This window comes from Triplophysa rosa, linkage group LG6, assembly GCF_024868665.1.
Source record: "Triplophysa rosa linkage group LG6, Trosa_1v2, whole genome shotgun sequence".
Lineage (NCBI taxonomy): Eukaryota > Metazoa > Chordata > Actinopteri > Cypriniformes > Nemacheilidae > Triplophysa > Triplophysa rosa.
The window spans coordinates 18,455,076-18,463,478 of NC_079895.1; positions in this window are offsets into that span (position 1 = coordinate 18,455,076).

Genomic DNA, 8,403 nt, shown 5'->3' on the forward strand with positions numbered 1-8,403 from the left:
GGAGATCGTTGAGACAGAACCACGCCGACCCCGACATCAGAAGCATCGACCTCGACAATGAATTGGAGTGCAGGATCTGGAACAGATAGAACAGGTGCAGAGACAAAACGGGACTTTAACGAATCAATAGCAACCTGAGCTTCCTTGTTCCACCTGAACCTCTCTTTAGTGGAGGTCAATGCTGAGAGAGGCGCGGCCGTGAGGCCGAAGTTCCTGATGAATCGCCGGTAAAAATTGGCGAAACCCAGGAAGCGCTGGAGGGCCTTGCGGGAGTCGGGGGTGGGCCATTCGGCGACAGCTCTTATCTTAGCAGGATCTGCCCGAATACCGCTGGAGGAGATGATATGACCAAGGAACGTAACCGACTCGGCGTGGAATTCGCACTTCTCCGCGTAAACAAAAACTCGGAAATCGCAAATGAAAAATCTAGTAGCGAATTCAAAACTATTATTTGCAAAAACAAAACTTAGAAAATTGTTAAGAAAAATAGCAGTTTATTTGAAAATCAAGTCACATTCTTGCAATTGAGTTTATTTATTTCATTATCAAAGTGTTTTTTTTCTTTCTCATTGTATAATTTTTTTCATTTTTTAAAAGTTTCGGACATTTTTATTGGCACAAAAGGAATCCCATAGAGGAACAGGACCACGGGTAACAGCATGAGCAAGAGCACAAGAACAGGAACAAGGTACAAGAACATACAGAACGCACATCAAACGTAATACACGAGCAACAAGACAATGAAACAAGAGGGCATTTTAAAGGAGAGACAAACGAGGGATAATAACACAGGGCAGGTGGGAAACATTACACATGGCAGGGAAGCAATACAAGAAACGAGAGGGGCGGGGCCAATGACAAGACACAAGAAAACACATGAGATGTCAAAAACATAAACATCTCATGGCTTTCTCACATAAAACCTAAGCGCTCCGTCCCGATCCTGCCACACGACTAGAAATACAGAACCAGGAAGGCAGGACCATGACAAGGTCTTCAGGCAAATCATTCAGCAAGGTCATTTTCAGACGAAATTGCTACAGACAAGTTTTAATACAACTGTTACAGAGTTGTATACATTACTTGCTTTGTTTATTTGCGTATTCATTATTTCTTTAATCACTTATATAACCAATTCTTTCTTTAATCACTTATTCATGCCTTTATTTATTCACGCATAAGATACGTGTCAACATCATAAAAACATGTCCAAACATGATCTCCGGAGAAGAGAGAAAAATGCTCGGTAACCGTACGGGCAAAAGTTCAAGAGTTCAACTCCAGACGTGGGCAATCCCTCACGACGTGGACAGATACTGTCAAAGGCCAAAAGTTCAACGCAAAGGGGGGCAGTCCCAAACAATGGGGCGGGTATGGTCAAAGGGCAACGTAAAGGGGAGGGGCCCTCACAACGTGGGTGGTCCGGAAGTAATTCAACACCCCTCCCCCCCGAAAAGGTCAATGACCCCATCAATCATACCTGTCAATCATTTTGACACTATGTCCCGCATATATACTACTTATGTAAAAACTCAAACTCCGGTTCCAATATCTTAGTGTTAGAAACACGTTCGTATAGACGGTTTCATCTTAACAACATAAACAAACGTTACTGCGCATGCGCACTTTTGTGACCCCAACTGAACTTCCAGTACACATTCACAAACAATAGAGTGCCTGTCGATTATTTCTGATAACAATCAAAACAAACTGAGAAGAACCGTTACTTGGCTAAACTTGTCTCTCCAATATTTTGAATTTAGACTGCGATACCAAGCTCAACTGCTAGATGCCAATGTCCCATACGGTTTGTTTAAATGAACATACAACAAAATTCAACAAATTGTTTATTTGATACAATTAGTAGACATTAAAATAATAATACAAATTAATATGAACATAAATGAAATAAAACATAAATAGTTCTGTCATGACAACGCTCATGAGTGATAATTTCATCCAGCATTTATTAGCATAGACATGAAATATACATAAGCTTGATTTTGGCGGACGAGATCTGCTACGCTCCTGCTGCGATAATACAAATATAGTTCAGCTTAGTCTAAAATAACAAAGGAAGGCTGCTGCAAGAATGAAGAACCCCCTCAAAGCACTGGACACTAAGGGTGTGCAAAGCAGTCGGTATTTGTATCTGTATTTGTATTTGTTGGGGGGGAGTATTTGTATTTGAGTAAAATTCAAAATAGGTGTAAAAATCCAGTTTTTTTGCGTTACACTTCTAATTTACGTTATAGTGTAAGTATTCTTTAATTATATTCATTATAATAATTATGGATATGCAATATTGGTTGATGTTTTTGAACATGTAACAAGGAACGTCATTGAAAAGAAAATAACATAACAGCCATTACCTCATTATGTGAGGAGTTTCAACTAAGTTAACGAGTGACGGGAAGCTATGCTAAGGTTAACTAGCCTATAGCCTACATCTTGCTAGTAACTTAAACGTACCATATAACTCCCACAAGTGCATACAATTCGACACAACTACACAAGCATTGTTTTAACCTTTTTAACCGAACGTTAACGTTACTCTGTCAACAGCCTATTGTCTAAATTACCGAGCTAACAGAGCTACGTAATCAGAGCGAACATGAGAGCACCCGACTGCAGACGTCAATAATGCAGCGTAACGGAATAATCTCCCGATCAAACTCCGCTTCCTGAAAGTTATAAACTGCCTCCGGAACCCAGTTAAGGTACAAAAATCTATTCAACAAAAATAGTGATGCATGCAGTGAAGTCTTTTTTCGCTCAGCCGAGCCTTCTCTGTTGCTGTGTGGAGCAGCCTGTGTCAGTCAATTCAATTCAATTCAATTTTATTTATATAGCGCTTTTCACAATGTGCATTGTTCCAAAGCAGCTCTACAGGAGCAAATAAGAAAAACACAGAAAGGTAAAACACAGCACAGTGCATGGTGTTTATAGACCAAGCAAGATCATTCACCTCTTTTACCCCCCACCACCCCGACTCCTGAATGTCACTCACTCACTCACTCATGCGGGCATGCACTGCGGTCTCATGAGAAAACGCAGCTTTTTGATATAAAGTTTTTCTTGTTCCCGAATACAAATATTTTTTCAAGTATTTGTTCGAAATAAGTATTAGTAAAAAACACGCTATTTGTGCCTTTCCGAATACCGTATTCGGGTTCGGCTCCACCCCTACTGGACACATAGTCCGTTCTAACTAATGCAAGTGGCCGATATGTGGCTTGATAACCCCCAACCCGGCAGATCTGGACGCCAAAATATGTGTACTGCTCCTGCTACGTAGAGCTATGGGCGTATGTATGGTTATTTATGTCTGCCGAGTGGCTTAAATCTGATGAATTTACCTATAAGTGTGCATCTGACCTAGTGGCCTGAACTAGGATGATACTAAGATGGCGCTCAGATGCATAAATAACCTGTAAAATGTGAGTGCTTTTATAAAAAACGGTGTGAGCAATGCTGGTTAATTATAGTATTATTTATTTAAACATGCAGAATTAAAGAGAGGGTAAAAATCATATGTAACCAGATGCCCAGCGCCACCCGAGTTATAAACTCATTTTCTTTTGACCTTCGATTCTGAATGAGTGGGGAGTGTAAACTTCTGGATTTAATCTGCATAGACGGCATAGCTGTTTTAGTTTGGTAGAGAATCAGGTGCTGGTCATCGGCTTGTTGTCTGCTGTAAGGAACAGTGGATCCTGGTGAGTGGCGTTTCTCTGAGTTTGAAGGAATAGAGTGTAGAGAATTTAGCATAAGCCAAATGGTCAGAGTCATTGAAAGAAGAGCCATCAACCCCCTTTCTCCTGGTTTCTTGATACGATCATCAAAAGACCAGAGTCAAAACCTCTCACTGAGGGTGTTGATAACCTTTTGTTTCTCTGTTGGATATTTTACGACTCCTAAACTTCAAAGCAGAGGGAAGAAGTCTCTCGGTCTAATCTGAAACTTGGCTAACCAGAGAAACTTCTCTGACAAATAGGAACGTGTGATTCAATTGTCCTTTTCTATAAATATATATACAGTATAAATATCTAGGTTATATGTTGTCGCTCTTGCCATTTTTAAATAATCTGTAATTGTTAAATAGGCAAGTTAATTCAGGCTTTGTTCGTATTCGTACCTTCGAATGAATCATGTCTTGATGCACTTCAAACCTTAGCATATTTGATATATAAATGTTTGTCTTTACAATTCCTCCTTGTTTATATACATTGTGTGACCATAGAACACTTTCTTTTCATTATGTTATAATTGGAATGATATCTCATAAAGATGCAAATTAGCTGTTGAGTGGACAAAGAACCTCTTCCCTGCTCAACTCTGATTGGTCGATTCAAACTCCGGTGGGCATGCTCTCTCATGAGGTTAAATATCGAGCCTGCTCTGAAAACTTGCTTCTTGTCTCTTCCTCTCTTCTCTTCTGCGCTAAAACTTGTTTCGTGGCGTCTCTTCGGAGACTGCCCTCTCCCCCCCCCACTGGGGGAGAAGGAACAATGGACTCTGCTGCCACGTGGCTAGGCCATGCCCGCAATTTTCGGCAGGACTTGCCTTCTGAAACCTTTTGAACAATTCCATCTCTACACGCGCATACGGATATCGGTCCAGCACAGAGCTTGCAAGTATCCGTTTCTATTTATAGAATAGCTGCGTTAAGTCTGTGCCTCTTTGTTAAAGATGATTTTTATTGGTGTTCAGAAATCGCTGCCATGCCCTCTCTTGGAGGGCATGGCAACCTCTTCCAACATGACAATGCCAGACCACATACTGCATCAATTACAACATCATGGCTGCGTAGAAGAAGGATCCGGGTACTGAAATGGCCAGCCTGCAGTCCAGATCTTTCACCCATAGAAAACATTTGGCGCATCATAAAGAGGAAGATGCGACAAAGAAGACCCTAAGACAGTCGAGCAACTAGAAGCCTGTATTAGACAAGAATGGGACAACATTCCTATTCCTACTTGAGCAACTTGTCTCCTCAGTCCCCAGACGTTTGCAGACTGTTATAAAAAAGAAGAGGGGATGCCACACAGTGGTAAACATGGCCTTGTCCCAACTTTTTTGAGATGTGTTGATGCCATGAAATTTAAAATCAACTTATTTTTCCCTTAAAATGATACATTCTCTCAGTTTAAACATTTGATATGTCATCTATGTTGTATTCTGAATAAAATATTGAAATTTGAAACTTCCACATCATTGCATTCTGTTTTTATTCACAATTTGTACAGTGTCCCAACTTTTTTGGAATCGGGTTTGTATTTGTTTGTTTTATGCGATCGTCATTGTTTTGTTTACCATGTAGAGTAGAGTTGAATAAACAACCATATATATTCATTTGTGATGGGTTTTCTGTATTCATGATCACAAACTTGGTCCCTTTTACTGTGTTTCGATTTACGCTACCTTTGCTCTAAATCCTGTTTGGTAAAGTCACGTTACTTATGGCCATGAGATAATGTAAACTATACAATATCATTGAGGCATTTGCTGGACGAATGCATACAAGTATTGTTATGCTTTATATTACTAATCAGAGACCCTAAAATATGTATATTTGATCACTAAACTAAACTAAACTAATTCCTTGACTGAAATGGATGTTTTAAATAACTAATTTCATGGATATGATCTTGAAAGATCTGGTGGAGAACCATATTTGGTGAGCTTTGCTCATCAATATAATAATGTTAGCTAAAACCGCTACAAGAGACATAGAAGAAAAAGGGTAAAACACAGGATTAATGCTAGCTACAAATATGTGAGACCCTTTGTTAAATTTATCGGTTTTAGATTGCTTCAAAAGTAATGAGAAGTTATTGTTGTACATGGTTACATTTACATGGTACATTATCCCTAGAAGTTTGAGTTTAGTGGTTGGGCCAATGGCTTTTTCTTTTGATAGAGGAACATTAAGTTTGGAAAAAAGTTCCTTAAGTTTGGATATACTGCGATCTGTGGGAGAGTTAGGAAAATGTATTACTTGAAAATGTCTAAGTATAAGCTTTCCTGTGGCTCAGTGGTTAGAGCATGGCACTAGCAATGCCAACGTCATGGGTTCGATCCCAGGTGATTGCACATAGTCAGAAACAAATGTATAATACAATGCAATGTAAGTCGCTTTGGATAAAAGCATCTGATAAATGTAATAAACGTAGAACGAAAGGGAGTTTGTATTGGTTTAACAGGGTCTAGCACAAAGCTTCTGAGAAACTATAGAAAACTTTGGGGCTACTACGGCAACCGGACGTTAGGCGTACTGCGAAATAGATTTTTGATCTCCATCTAATGCTGAAAAAGTGCCATTGAGAAGGGTGTAACGGCATGATTTTAAATGCGTCTGTGATCTCTGCTTTGCTTAGCCAGGCGCCTTCACCTGCCATTTTAATGAATTGAATGGCATGATCTACAGTGGCGTAAGCAAGGGAAAACGTGTCTACAGAAATTAGGCTTTTAATACTAGGCATGGAAGAATTATGAGGGGAGAACAAGTCAATGATTAATCTATTCTTCTCTGAATATTTTCGTATAGCGATACCAATAGGATTTATATGAAATATAGAAAATGTAGATTTATTGAAAGGATGATTATACAGCCTTTATCCAATTCTTTCTGAATGAGTTTGTCTGCTATCTCGGGTTCTTTCAGGGCTGACATAAGATTTTTGCAAACATAAATAGAGGAGGGAATTAAACTAACTCCGGCCAAAAAACCTTGAATTAAACCAGTGATAAGAAAATGAACCCAACAACGATTAGGATGAGAACGTAAGTTCATAGACAGTTCTATGACGTTGATAGGAGTGGAAGGATGTTTAATAATCTTTTTTGATGTATTGATGGAGGACCTTTGGACCTGTTTAGGGTTAAGAGTAGGGCTGAAACGATTCCTCGAGTAACTCGAATACAAAAAATCATTGAGGCAAATTTTGTTGCCTCGAAGCTTTGTTTAATCCATTTAACTACAGTACACACGGAGCACTGCGTTTCTCTATGGACCGTTATTACTAACGCACAGCCCGCTAAACTCTGTTCATGTTACAGGGTCATGTTGGACTTTTAAGGCAGTCCTGCATGCTCAAAAATTTGAAAGAGACTTTTCTCCAAGTTATATAGAAGTTTTATTATCAGATGTAAAAAGTAACAAAGCTTTGGGTTGTCAGACGATCTCCTCACTCCACCACAAGCCAACAACCCAGATATTCAAAAACACACATATTTATTCAGTATGTGACGTCGCTCACATCTTCTGACTCCTCCTCCGTCTCTAGGGAGTATTGCTCCCTGGCAACCAATCACCGTGAACCAGGTTATCTGACTCCGTCCTTTTTCTTAGTTCCTGCAAAATAACATCTTCTCACAACATACATCCTGTGGTCAGTCGCTAGTTTTGAGGAATGTTCTCTAGAGACAGTTTCTTTTGGGGAGTGGTCTCCTAGAGACAGTTTCTTGTGGCCGGACAACATACCAACATTCTTAACATTCTTTTAGTAAAAAGAAAACACTCAATCATCTAATGCTTTTAATTATGTAGCGTTGTTTCTTAATCCTATGATTCATTAAAACACATCACAACTCATGATTATACTTAAAACATATGCAGTGGATTGATTCATAACATTTTTATGTGAAAATCACTCTTTGTGTGTGTGTGTGTGTTGATCTAGATAATTTATGGCTCCAACCCCCATTTGCCACAGTAACTATTTTACTGAGTAAGATAGCAAGCACATGACAAAAGCACACAGCTTAATGATTTAATGAAAGAAAACACTTATTGATTATATTGATATTTAAATCATACTTTTATCTGAAAAATATTCCCACAATTCCCTCTCTTGACCTCGTAAGAGGTCACACATCATCTTCTCCTTCATCTTCTGCTAGATCACTTGATAACAAAGGCATACTGTATGGGGGTGGAGATTCTTTCTTTTCAATAGCTGTAACAATTAATCTATTGCACAGTGATCTAATACAGGGAATACAACAACACCCACAGGTGATTAATATGGCTAGGAAAACTCCTATTGACACTACAATAGACATCACCACTGCTTTCCATTTTCCCAAGGTCGCATCTAGCCAATCTCCTATAGAGTTATCTACACCTGAATGTTCCTTCATCTCTACAGACAATGTCTTCAATCCCTCTAATGCTCTAGTAACCGATCCATCTGGGGCCGTATTATTTGGAATATATGTGCAACAAAGATCTCCAAACATAAAACATACTCCTCCCTTTTCTGCCAACAGCATGTCCAGGGCCATCCGATTTTGGACTGCCATTAGGGAAGTCGGTGCTAGTTGTTCCGCTAAACCATCAACAGCATCTCTTGTCATGTTTGCTAATCTCATTATGTTATAATGTACATAGTTAATTCT